We start from the raw sequence: 13953 nt of genomic DNA, 5'->3' as shown, positions 1-13953 counted from the left end.
CCCCTTGATGTGTAAAGAACCATTCACCTCAATTTCTAAGAAAATAGCATTTGGTTGTCTATAAACTTGAGTGGCCATTTAATTCATCGTCTTAATCAGGACATTTTTAAGAGTGAAAGGAATCCCACCAATCATTATCTAGGTTAACAGGTGTAATTTTGGGTTGCTGTCTGCAAAATGGGACATATGATCATCACATCATTAAGGAGTGTTTTTATTTTAGAAACACACACACACAAACACACTATGCCCTCCTGCCATCCTGAGAGATTGGAATGATTCAAGTCTTAGAAAAACAAAAGGCTTACTCTCCCTTGAGTAAGAGTGAGAGCACATCATACATAGTTTATGAATATTAGCTTCTCAGTGAGAGTAAAAGGAAATCTGATACTGCTCTTCTTAAAAATGGAAAGCTTCATTTTAAATATGATATGCTGCCCCAACTAGTACAAAAACAAAATTCATTGAGCCCCTTATGCGGCAGAGACTGCACTAAGCTCTGAAATCTCAAAGATAAATAAAATTTTTTCCTCCTTCATTTTGTGATCACTATTTCTTTTTTTTTTTTTACTTTTTTTTTTTTGAGGAAGTTTAGCCCTGAACTAATTGCTGCCAATCCTCCTCTTTTTGCTGAGGAAGACTGGCCCTGAGCTAACATCCGTGCCCATCTTCCTCTACTTTATATGTGGGATGCCTACTACAGCATGGCATGCCAAGAGGTGTCATGTCCATACCTGGGATCTGAACTGATGAACCCCAGGCCACCGAAGTGGAACATGTGCAGTTAACCACTGAGCCACCAGGCCAGCCCCGTGTGATCACTATTTCTAAAACAGTTAAATTATAACAATAAAAAATATGCCTAAGAGAGGGTTTAGCATTTAGCATACTGTTATAGGCTGAATTGTGTCCCTTCTTCCCCCTTGCCCACCAAAATTCCTTTGTTGAAGTCCTAACTCCACTTCAGAATATGACTATATTTGGAGATAGGGTCTTTACGGTGGTAATTAAAACAAAAGGAATTTCGTTCGGGTGGGTCCTAATAGAATATAACTGATGTCCTCATGCAAAGAGAAGATTTGGACACAGACACATACACAGGGAAGAAGATGTGAAGACACAGAGAGAAGATGCCCAACTACAAGCCTAGGAGAGGGGCCTGAAACAGACCCTTCCCTCATGGCCTTCAGAAGCAACCAATCCTACTGATAGTTTGATCTTGAACTGCCAGCCTCCAGAACTGTGAGAAAATAAATTCTACTGTTTGGGTCACCCAGCCTGTGGTCCTTTGTTACACCAGCCCTAGCAAACTAATACACATACAAAGTGCATGTCAAGAGTAATTTATTTACTTGGTTTAGATTCTGTTTTAAAATAGGCTCACTATTTAATATCTTAAATGTTAAACCAGTAATTACATACACATGTGCACACACACACACCCGTATACATTCCCCAAACTATACAGAAATGATCAAAATAAAAACTAGCAAGATTCCATTGCCTTTCATTAGAGAAACACTATTGAAATTTTCATGTATATCCTTCTAGAGACAGATTCTTTTAATACAAGAACATTTGTTTAAATAATAATACAGATAAAGATAATAGTGTTGATAATGATGACTGATTTTTATTAACTGCTTACAATGTTACAGGCAGTGTTCTGAATATACATATGCAATAACTTATGTAATCTTCAAAATAACCCACGAGGTAAATATTATTCTCATTTTATATTATATTAAATTTTTCATTTTACATTACAGATGGGGATCTGAGACCCAGAAAGAGTAAGAAATTTTTCTAAAGTCACAAAGATGGTATTTAAATCAAGAAAGTCAAGATTTCACAGCCCGCATAGTATTCTTTCTAGCTCTTTGTATGTGATATACATATATACATCTGTATATATGTACATGTATATATTATATGTGCATATATATGTGTATGTATATATAATATATGTATAATAACAATATAAATTTTAAGGTATATATGCACATACGTTTTTAAAATATAAACAAATGTGATTATATTATACAGAATCACATCAAATCATGCTTTGTTTTTACCACATAATAAAGATATTTCTACATCAGCACACTGAATTTTACTTTATTTCTAAAAATATTGCATAGGATTTCATAGTTTATATGTATCATATTTTATTGGAACCTTCTCCAAATTGATGGTCATTTATTTTGATTTTAGTTTTTTCTTTTTTCCTGTTACAATCAGTGCTGTAATGAACAACATGAAATACGTCACCATTTTTTTTCATTCTTTGTTGAGTTTCTCTGTTGAAAATATCAATAGCACTGGAATTACTGGGTTAAGGGCATGTGCATAAAAGATTTGGATAGGTGCTGCCAAATCTCCCTTCAAAATCTCGAAGCAATTTAAAATCCTTCTACAGCATATGACAGTGTCTTTTCCCAAGGCGAAGGCTTTTAAATATTAAGTTTATATATAGTTTTTCCACACAGAACAGATTTAAGTGGTTTACTGGGATCCCATAAAAGCCAATTTTTGAGAAGTATACTAAATTACACAGAACATTGGGGATCTTGTTGATTACTTATAGTAACCCTATTATGAGAAGATTGTGCTGTAATTATTGCAATGTTAATTGCTTTTCTCCCTTTCTTGATTATCTTAAGAAAAATGTAGCTCTCATCTCCTTTCTTCATATGGCAAGTTAGCTCCAATATAACCCATGTTTAAATCAAATTCATAATCATGCCTCCTTTCTGGTATTATTATATTCCTTTTATAGGTAATTTTAATATGGATACAGATCTTCATTTTCTCCAGGAAATATATTTTGGCAGCACAGTCTAAGATCTTGAACCACCATACACTCATACTTTGATTTAATCTCCTCTGTCTTCATAACCTTGATCCCAGTGATTTCTTTCAGGATTCCTTATTGTTACCAAGACATACATTGAATTTGGTTGACCTCAAGCATAATATTCCTTCCCTTTGGAATCCCAAGTCTTATTTTGTTTGGATATGCATATTTGCATATATGTACTTGATGACGTTTTCTCAGGAACTCTGGAATCTTTGTGAAAATGAAACAAACACAGCTATAAATGCAAGTCTGCAAGACTGACAGACTGTACTTGAATTGTGTTCAAGTTAATAGACAAAATATAAGTAGCAACACTGTTGAAGCAATGGTCTATGTTAATAACTGTTGTTTAATAATCAATGTGATAAAAAGTAGGAGTAGTCCACAGCTCCATGTGATCACTCTGTATCATTTCCAGCTGACTGAGCTCCCAGACTGCAGAGTTGCAAACAACAGAGTAGATTATGCCCCATTTATTTCAATGAAGATTTATTGAATACCTATCTTGCAGAAGGCCCTCTGCAAAGTTTTGTGAGTAGATCTCCACCAGGATCCATAGCTTCCCTGCCTTCCTTCCAGCAAGGCTCTTACTACCAGATTATATGCACAATGAATAAATGTACATATAGACACTAAACTTTAAATGCATCAATCAAATTAGAGCAGAAATTCACATACAATGACGAGAAATACGAAATAAGCAAAAGTAAGACTTTTTTTTCCTATGCCGTAGACTATTTGTTGAACCACTATTTTCTCTCAAAAATGATATCTTTGGGGCCAGCCCCGTAACATAGTGGTTAGGTTCTCATGCTCCACTTCTGCACCTGGGGTTTGCGAGTTCAGATCCCGGGTGGGGACCTATACACTGCTCATCAAGCCATGCTGTGGCAGTGTCACACCAATAAAATAGAGGAAGATTGGCAGAGATGTTAGCTCAGGGTCAGTCTTCCTCCTCAAAAAAAAAAAAGAGATATCCTTATTTTGATCCAATTCAGTCCATATTCAAAAAACGTAACAACCAAATAATCCATTGAATACCTATTTATTGACCTCTTCCTCAATAAATGCACAACAGGCACTGTTCTTGGTGCTAGGAATTCAATGGTAAACAAAAATATTGTGCTCTTAGGATGATGTAGGGGAGATAGATAAGGAAATTAAAAATAAGTAAAATGTCAAGTGGTGAATATTATATGGAGAAAAACATTGCCGATGAGGAGGATGGAGGTTGCTGTACTTCATAGGGTGGTCAGGGCATCCTCCCTGATAAGCTTACATTTGAGGGCAGTCATAAATGCATACAGGTGACTACCATGTGGATTTCTGTCCTTAGAAAGGGATTTTCCACCAGCAAGAAGGGGGAGCATGAGGCTGTGAACAGCAGTTTGCTATGTGACTCAAAGAACAGCAAGGAGGCCAATCCATCTGGAGCACAGCAGGCAAGAGGAAGGGTGGGAGAAGATGCAGTCAGATCAGCAGTGAGTGGGAGATCATGTAGGGCCTCACTGTGGACAGATACTGTGGTGACCTCTACATTTATGTCCTGTATAATCCCCTCCTCTTGATTGGGGGAAGGACTTGTCACTTGCTTCTCGCTATTAGAAGATGGCAAAGATGATGGGATGTCACTCCCGTGACTACAATATGATTTTATGTTTATATGAAATCACACACACACACTGGAGGTTCTCCTTCTCTACTGTTGATTTTGAAGGAATAAGCTCTCATGTTCTGCGAGGGCCGTTGGAGTGATTGCATGGCAAAGAATTGTGGGTGATCTTTAGGAATACAGAGTGACCTCTTTCTGACAGCCAGAAAGAAAACATAGACCTCAGTCCTACAACCGAGAATAAACCAGAGACAAACTGCCAAAAACCTGAGGGAGCTTGGAAGCACATCTTTCTCCAGTCAAACTACTGATTGCTCTCGTCAGCCCCAGGATTTCACCCTGTAGGATCCAAAACAAACAAGCCAGATAAACTGTTTCCAGACATCTGTCCCATAGAAATTGTTAGAAAATAAATGTGTGTGATTTTAAGGCTGCTAAATTTACGCAGCAATAGGAAACTTATAAAGACCTTATAGGGCATTATAAGGAATTTGTACTTCACTAGTTTACTCAGAGTAAGATGCAAACATTGGAAGCTTTTGAGCACAGAGTCGTCATGATCTGACCTACATTTTGAAGGGATTACCCTGGCCACTGTGATGAAAAAAAACTGTAGAGGGAAGGGCAAGGGTAGAGATGTGGGAAAGTTTAGAAGATATTGCAACAATCTAAGCAAGAGGTTTTCTAGCTTCGGCTTGAATGGTAGCAGTGGAGGTGTGTGAAATGATTTGATTATAAATTGGATTTTGAAAGTAGAGCTGTTGGTTTTAGATTAGTGATTGTGAGAGAAGAGTCAGGAATGCCTCCAAGGTTTTTGGCCTTAATGACTGTAAGATTTAGTTGCCATTGGATATGATAGATAATCCTGAAAGTTATATTAATCTTCTACTCCCTAAAAGTGAACAGCATGAAGTCCATGAATAAAAAACTAAGGATATGTTTCCTTTTCCATGTTCCAATCCTTTTATAGGAAAAAATATTGTGAGCATCAGGGTGAAAATAGTCCAACGGGTGATAGAAGTGTTCCAGCCCTAAGTTAGCCTCACTGGTTACTACTTACCTAACACCCAACATCTGTAAATTGCATTAGGAGCCTAAATATCTAGAGCCCCTTTTCTAGTGTTACCTAGTCAAGTCCACACTGCTAAATAAAACTGGTAGAGTGTAACACAAATCAAGTAATATCATAGCTGTTACTCATTTTTTATCAAGAGATTATTTTATGCTTGATTAACCCCTCCCTGCTTCAGTCTGTCCAAAAAAAAATACATCAAAAAGTTAATATGTTTTATAGTTTATTAAAACAATGAAGTGTTAATTTATCAAATGTTTTAATAATCCATCAAAACAATGCAGTAAAATTTGTGCGTATAGGAGTGCCTTCATATTAAGTATTCTGCAGACTCTTGTAATAGAACACAGCAGTAAACAGTAACAAGAATCTGAATCACTCTTTACTTATTTCTAATATGAAAAATGATCTCTCTTTTTTGCTGAGGAACAATGAGCTAACATCTGTTCCCAATCTTCCTCTTTTTTTGCTTGAGGAAGATTAGCCCCAAGGTAACATGTGTGCCAATCTTCCTCTACTTTATATGTGGGTTGCTGCTACAAGAGTGACGAGTGGTGTAGGTCCACACCTGGCATCCAAATCTGTGAACCTGGGCCATCGAAGCAGAATGTGACCAACTTAACCACTACGCCATGGGGCTAGCCTCGAAAAATGATCATTTTCCCTCTGAGGATACATAAAATTCCTCTATGAATTCAGACACCTCACAAAACTACCTAATAAACCTTGTAAGTAGTTTTGGCATCTATATATAAATACTACCACTTGATGTCTAAGACAATGATGGATTTTATTTATACAAGATTCAAATTTAGGAAGAAATGATGAGGAAAATCACTTTCAAACTTTGTAAGAAAAATGGCTAAATTAAACCAACCAGAAGTATATCTGATAAATTGAGGGCATTTTCCTCTCTAGGGAGTAAAAGTTGCTATAATTATTTGTTTATTATTTTTTTGAGGAAGATTAACCCTGAGCTAACATCTGCCACCAATCTTCCTCTTTTTGCTGAAGAAGACTGGCCCTGAGCTAACATCCATGCCCACCTTCCTCTGCTTTATATGTGGGATGCCTGCCACAGCATGGCTTGACAAGTGATGCTTTAAGTCAGCACCTGGGATGGGAGCCCTCCAACTCCAGGCTGCTGAAGCAGAATGTGCGAACTTAACCCTGTGCCACCAGGCTGGCACCTGTAATTATTTTAATGTGCTATTTTATTGTACTTATCCAGACTCCAAATTCCTCTGATATTTGTCCCTGCACTATAATTTGCTTTTTAAGCATAATAAAATATTTTCTAGAAAGTTACACTACACAAAATAAATTCTTTTCCACCAACAAATTCATTGTAGACATGACCAAAATCTAAATTCTGGGCTCACACTAAATCAAGAGAAGTTAACTTTTTATTGGTTTACATTAATGCAAATCCATTATAACTTTATAAATTTCTAAGCTTACATCTGATACATTCATTGGATCAGATCTTCATGTATGAAAATAGCATATTGTTACTAGTTCTTGAAACAATTCTCCAAACAATCTGAAACGTAATCTAAGGTATCTGAAACAAATGTAATATTTAATTTGGGGAAATTTCTTCAATATTACAGATTCTTCATATTCCTAATATTTTTAGAGAAAGAAATGCAGATTTTATTATTATATCTGTTTCTGTTGCAGCTGCAGCCACTGTTACATATATTAGCAAGAAATTAAAGACTGGTCTGCAGTCGTAGTTAAAAAGTAGCTCCTATTGTGCGAGACAAAGATACAAACAGCAGAGAGAATGTGGTATCTACTTGGAAGAACTCTCCTTTGTTGGATAAATGGACATGGAAATAGTATAGCGAGCCTATTGAGGAACAGACATATACAATCTTTTTTGGGCAAGGACAAGGGAATGATCAGAACTTGGGGCTGGATTAGATGGAGATTCTCTGTGTTAGCAGGTAAAACATGTGAAGAGATAAGAGAAGGCTGAAGAAGTATAGGCAAGGATCCTAGATAAAATTCTTATTTGCTATTATAAGAATTTGGATTTTGGAAATAAAGGAGAGATTGAAATGTTTTAAGCAGGAATAATACACTTTCATTTTAGTTAGAAGAAACTTTTAAAGGGTTAAATCTAAAGAAAGGAGGACTAGTGACAGAACTGTATTTATAGCCAAGGATAATGATATTATCACTTAGGAGGCAGGGACAGATATGAAGAATATGTTTATCAAATTTTTTGGAAGAGAGGTGGAGCAGGGAGGCGTGTCTGGGGATATTTGGAAATTATCTGCATATAGGTGGTAAGTGGAAAGAGGAATGTTATGAGATCATCTTAGGAAAATATATGTAAGAACAGTAGAGTGATAAAAAAGAATCTTGAGCAATATCGATATTTAGGAGACAAGGAGATGAAGTAGTGTGAGCAAGAGGGAACTAGAATGAATGGACAGAGGAGTAGAGGAATGAGGATAATGTGAAATCGCGACTTAAAGAAATCAGTGGTTTACAAAGGAGGGAATGGTAGAGTTCCAAATGAAGGGGAATCTGGTAAGATAAAGACAAATGTTTGTCATTGACAAATACGAATCTTTGGCAACATTAGTGAATTTCATATGCTAGTGAGGGCAGAACCTTAACTATAGTGGTTACGGAGTGTTTTGAATGAGTAGGATAACAATAAAATTTACCATCTTGATTGGAAGAGTTTGAATGACAGCAGGAGTTAGAAACAACTTCAGCAGGTAGACAGATATAATCAGAACTATCTCACCCAACCCAGTGCATGTGATTACCCTAGAAGTGAGAAAGTGTAGTCTACATTGTTGGAAAGGGTGGATGATGTAGAGAGGAGAGAGAATAGTTAGATAGGAAGATGGAGTCAAGAAAAGATTTTATACAATGAGAGTAAATTGAGCATATTATGGTATCTGGAACATTTAAAAAGAAATTCAGAATCCTAGAATCGAGCGACATGTGGTCACAGAAATGTCTGAAGAGAGAAGTATGTGGAGATTCAGTCAGCCAGAGAGTAAGTGGAGATAAGATTGTATTGGCAGCAGATAACAGAATTGATGTCTATAAGCCTAAAAGACAGAACTGTAGAATTCAGGAGCTGAGCAAAGCAGAGAAGTCACACAAGAAGGTAACTTACTATTAAACACAAGATTTTATTCCAACATTATGCTGGATATGAGGCAGTTTTATTGATTTAAGCTTTTCCACAATGGGAAAAAGTAAGCAAATCAAATCAGAGACTCAGAAAGTAGAGAAAAGGCAGAAATCCTGTTACCAAAACTAGTGTAAGGACCCAGGCCACAGAAAAAGGCAGAAACCAAGTTAACGGAATGGTAACCTATTACAACAGGGCAAGTCACAAGATAGGTTTTGTTAAAGTCACGAGAATATGTGTCAAATGTATATGTCATATCATTTTATATTTTCAGCACCTAATAGTGCTTAACATAATTAGTATTTATTATTGGAATATGTCAGTATCAAGAAGTTCCAGTTATTCAATATGGAGAGCTAATTTATCAGAACAGCATGTAGCTGCAGGACTTAATTTTTATAGATACATATTTTTGGTGATTTCAGGGAAAAGAATATTAAACATATCTTGCTTATTTTTTGATTCATCTTTTGATGTAACTAAACGAGAATGCATAAAAGAATACTGACAACAATAAGCTTGTATTCTAGAGTTGTTTGTGTGTGTGTGTCTAGTGTGTGTATGGGGTGTGTGTTTGTGTGTATCCCTCTCCAGTTTCTCTATAATTTTACAAAAGACCTTCTTTGTCTTTGCTCAAGTGTTCTTAGGAGCAAAGATCTCTCTCCCATTTATTATCTGGATTAAAAAAAAGTTTTAGGCAAAGCAAACTTTTTGTTTTGTAGCATTACAGAAATAATTGTTTTAATAGTACTTCACTGCTTTAGTAGTGGAATGAGAACTTACATTATTTTAATGACTACAAGGCATCTGAGATCTTGCAATGTTTCTATATGGAAGGGAAAAAAAATCCGGCCAGCATAATATATTTTTAGTGTATATCATTTGGTAGTCCAGGTAAATGACACTGTGATTAATATATCTTTAGATATCATGAGATATTTTATTATATGAAGATTCTTTTTCAGTGTACATAAACACCCTTTCAGGAAAAAGGTGTTAAAATGATAGTAACAATTTTAAATATTGATTAATGGTCTTCATCCCTACGAGTTTGTTTTTAATAGTAACAATAATGAGGATTATCATAGTGAAAGGAGCAACTGATGTGGTTAACACCTAATATGTGTCAAATGTTGGACTCAGCAATTTATGTCTTATCAACCACTTCAAAACACTGACAGATGATTCATTTCAGTTGCCAATGAAGAAACAGAAGTTAACAAGATTGAGTAAGTTGTTCAAGGTCACAAAGCTGGTAATGGCAGGTAGATGGGGTTTCAACTTCCATCTGTTCGACATCAAAGTCTGAGCTCTTAAGCATTGTCTCACTACCCGTTTTTTTACCCTGAAAAGGAATTCATGCTGTTTGATGCTTTATACTTTTCATTTTATCTTCATCTCAACTGCCTTTTCTACCTCTATTACTCTGATGTAAACCACTTTTTGCTCTTGCATTGTCTAACTGCAAAAGCGATGCTGCTGAAACGCCCTTTGTATACAGACAATCCTTGATATATATAATAAAAGTAGATGCCTGGCTAGTGGCTGGCTATCCCTAAGAGGAGGGGATCTTCTGCCCAGAATTACTTTTCACCTACAAACACAGAATGATAGCCCAGAGAGAAGACAAAAGGTTAAGAAAAGAAAAGATACCTTTCAGGTATGGAAGCAAAATTTGTGTGGGCGGTCAGCAAAGTATGGTTTTTTTCTTCTTTGCAGCAAAGTACGTTTTGTGGCCTTCTCCAGAAACCATACTCTTTGCCATGATTTAAAGGAAAGGAGTGTACAATAACCCCTACTCTTTTCAGAAACCTTTCAAATTGGCAAACAGCCATTTGGAACACTAGGCCCATTCTGGCCATTCTACATTGACAGGAGGTTGGCACTTGTCCAGCAAAGAAGCAATAGTTTATGTTTTCTATCCAATCACAGAAACTGCACTCCTTTCCAAGAAAATCTATCTTTACAGCTGAATAGTTAACCCTGAAATCCCCAGCTTAACTCAAACTTCCAGATTTATGAATAGACAATGTTAATAATATTGGGCAAATGTTTAAACCATGTCCTTTGACTTGAGATTGGAAACATAAATAGATAAATTAATTTCCAGATGATTATTAACATAATTGTAATGAACACTGTAGCTAATCTTTGGTATATGCTATAAAAGTAAGTGGGCTCTTCCTTTCCTGCTTAATACTGCCATTCAGGTGGAGGGCTTAAGGACTTGTCTGAACAATCCAATCTACTGCTCTTGGCAAACACACACGCACACATCATTGTTGAGTTATCATGAAGAAAACTCCAAAGGTCTTCTACATACCTTTTATATATACTAAGTTCATAGCCTTGAAAGTCTTTTATACAAGTTTGATACCAATCCCACATAGATATAGACTGTGATTTGTCGAGAAAATAGGTTGCCTAACAGCTCTGATTTCCATTTCCTCGAATATCTCAATTCATATGTTTTCCATGTATTTACTTGCAACAGATTAAAGTAAAGCAATGAGATTGCTGGATCAAAGGAGATATATGCATATACACAAACATATATGCATTTATTATCAAATTGCTTCGAAATTTGTATTTTATTTTATGAAAACATATATTATCAAATTGCTTCATAAAATACATACTATATAGCATGCATATACTATCAAAATTCTTTTAAAAGTGAATTATATATGTTACTTTAGATATAAAGTATAATATGCACGTATTATCAAATATTTTCAAAATACATTTACCATTGCCAAACTTACTTATTTTCATATACTATATGACACATATTATGTATCATATCACTGTCATATATATCACATTATGTAATGTGTGTTTATCATAATTAACATTCTCTTATAACTAGAGAAGATAAATACATTTTTGTATGCTTATTTTGCATTTATAGTTTTTCTATATTAATTGCATATTCATAAACTTTGCCAATTTCTTTTCTTTTCCCTTGTGCTTTTCTTTTTTGATATTAAAACTTGTTGTTTTATATAACTTGTTGTTTTATATAGTTTCAAATATTTTCTTCCCACTTTCATTTACTTCTTAACTTTGTGATTTCTCTCTGTGGATAGTTTTCTTTATTCTTTTAATGCAAATTAAATGTACTTAATTTTACTGAGCATGTGAAGCAAGATTTCTTGCTTTTATTTCTTTCTCAATGTATAACATTTGTTCCAACATTTGTTGTAGTGTCCATATTTTCTCCCATGGGTGAAAGTTGATATTTAATATAAACTTAATACTAATATATTATTGGGTCTCTATTTTGGGATTATTTACTCTGTTCCATTGATCAATTTTTTGATTTCTGTGGTAATGCCAAACTCTTTTAATTATGATTCCTTTATATTGTGTTCTAACACTTGAAAAGACCAACTACACTTATTACTTTTATTTCAATATTTTCTAGTCTGTTCTTATACCTTTACAGATCTATGCTGAAGTTGATATTAGAGGTCACATTTGTCCTCAGTTCATTGCTTTTATTGTATTTTGATCTTCTGGAAATTCTCTTTACAAAACTTGGTCTAAAGATTTTAAGATTTTTGGGTTTTTTTGTTTTTTCCTTTTTCTCCCAAAGCCTCCTGGTACATACCATAGTTGTATATTCTTAGTTGTGGGTCCTTCTAGTTGTGGCATGTGGGACACTGCCTCAGCATGGCTCGATGAGCGGTGCCATGTCCGTGCCCAGGATTTCAACTGACTAAACACAGGGCCGCCTGCAGCGGAGCACACGAACTTAACCACTCGGCCACGGGACTGGCCCCTAAAGATTTTAACAAGTGTGTAACTATTCTATAATTGAAACAAATTGAATTTTATTTCAATAGAAACTAATTATCTGCTAACTAGGTGTTATGGGCTGAATTGTTTCCAAGCAAAATTCATATGTTGAAGTCCTAGCCCCAGCACCTCAAAATGTGACTGTGTTTGGAGTTAGGGACTTTAAAGAGGCCAGTAAGTTAAACTGAGGTCATGTGGGTAGGCCCTAATCCAATATGACTACGTCCTTATAAGAAGAAGAGATCAGGACACGGACATGAACAGAGGGAAGACCATGTGATGATATAAGGAAAAGATAGCCATCTATAAGCCAAGGAGAGAGACCTCAGAAGAAACCAATCCTCTCAACACCTTGATTTCAGACTTCTGGTCTACAGAATTGTGACAAAATAAATTTCCATTGTTTAAGTCACCCAGTCTGTAGAATTTGTTATGGCACCCTTAGCAAAGAAATACATTAAGATTTCTTTACTCAAATCATACAAGATTTCTTAGATCCTCATCTATAAAATAAGGAAATTAGAATACACAGGTTCTCAATTTTCCAATGTTAGTATATTACTTTATATTCTACTCAAATTTTTCCTTATCACTAGTAGTAAAATATTGTTAGTGTGATTAGTAAAAGAAATATCCCTTTAATAATTGCCAGACATGATACACAGCCTCACCTTAATGAACTCAAGGCAAATGGGAGTGGGGGTGGGGGACCAGAGGCCTAAAGAGACAATCACACTACAAAGTAACGTGCCATAGTAGATAGATGAGATATAAGGACTTTTGGAGAACAGGCATGGCAGTGAGTGTCTTATGCTCGGGAACTGGGAGGGCATTGATACTGCTTTATCAAATGCATGGAAATATGATACATCTGAAAAAAAATCCAAGAGGCTTCAAGTATAGCCTGTTTACAGTGTTAGAAAGAAAATGAGTAGCTGGAATGAACACCACCTTCACCTTTACTTAGTATATTATGTGAAATCCCTTCAGTGATCACATCCATTGTAAAATATAAGAATTCTTAATTCAATAAAACAAAGGAATTTGAGTTATGTAGGGTGTGTTTAAATGATATTTTTTAAAGGAAAAAGTGATTCTAGGTAGCATGACTTTCCAACTTGCTCGTTAAGTTTGCTTCAGCCTAACTGAAGGCCTTTGACATCACCCTTTTCAAACAAGTTTTATCTCTGATTGTTGATTCCTTTGATTACTATTCTGTTGCCATTGACTGTTACTACTTACATTTGAGATCATCTTCCACATTCTGAGATGATTTTAACATTTTCTTTTATGGAAAAACACTCTACATCAAATATTTTGTAAATATATTATTTCCAGTACTTAAGCCAATCAGGAGAAGTCAATGTTATTATCCTGATAGAGTTCAGAGGCGTAACCCCCCTAAAGGTACATAGCATCTAAGTATCTTAACTGGGCCTTGA

This window comes from Equus przewalskii, chromosome 6, assembly GCF_037783145.1.
Source record: "Equus przewalskii isolate Varuska chromosome 6, EquPr2, whole genome shotgun sequence".
Lineage (NCBI taxonomy): Eukaryota > Metazoa > Chordata > Mammalia > Perissodactyla > Equidae > Equus > Equus przewalskii.
Note: the sequence above shows the minus strand (reverse complement) of the source record.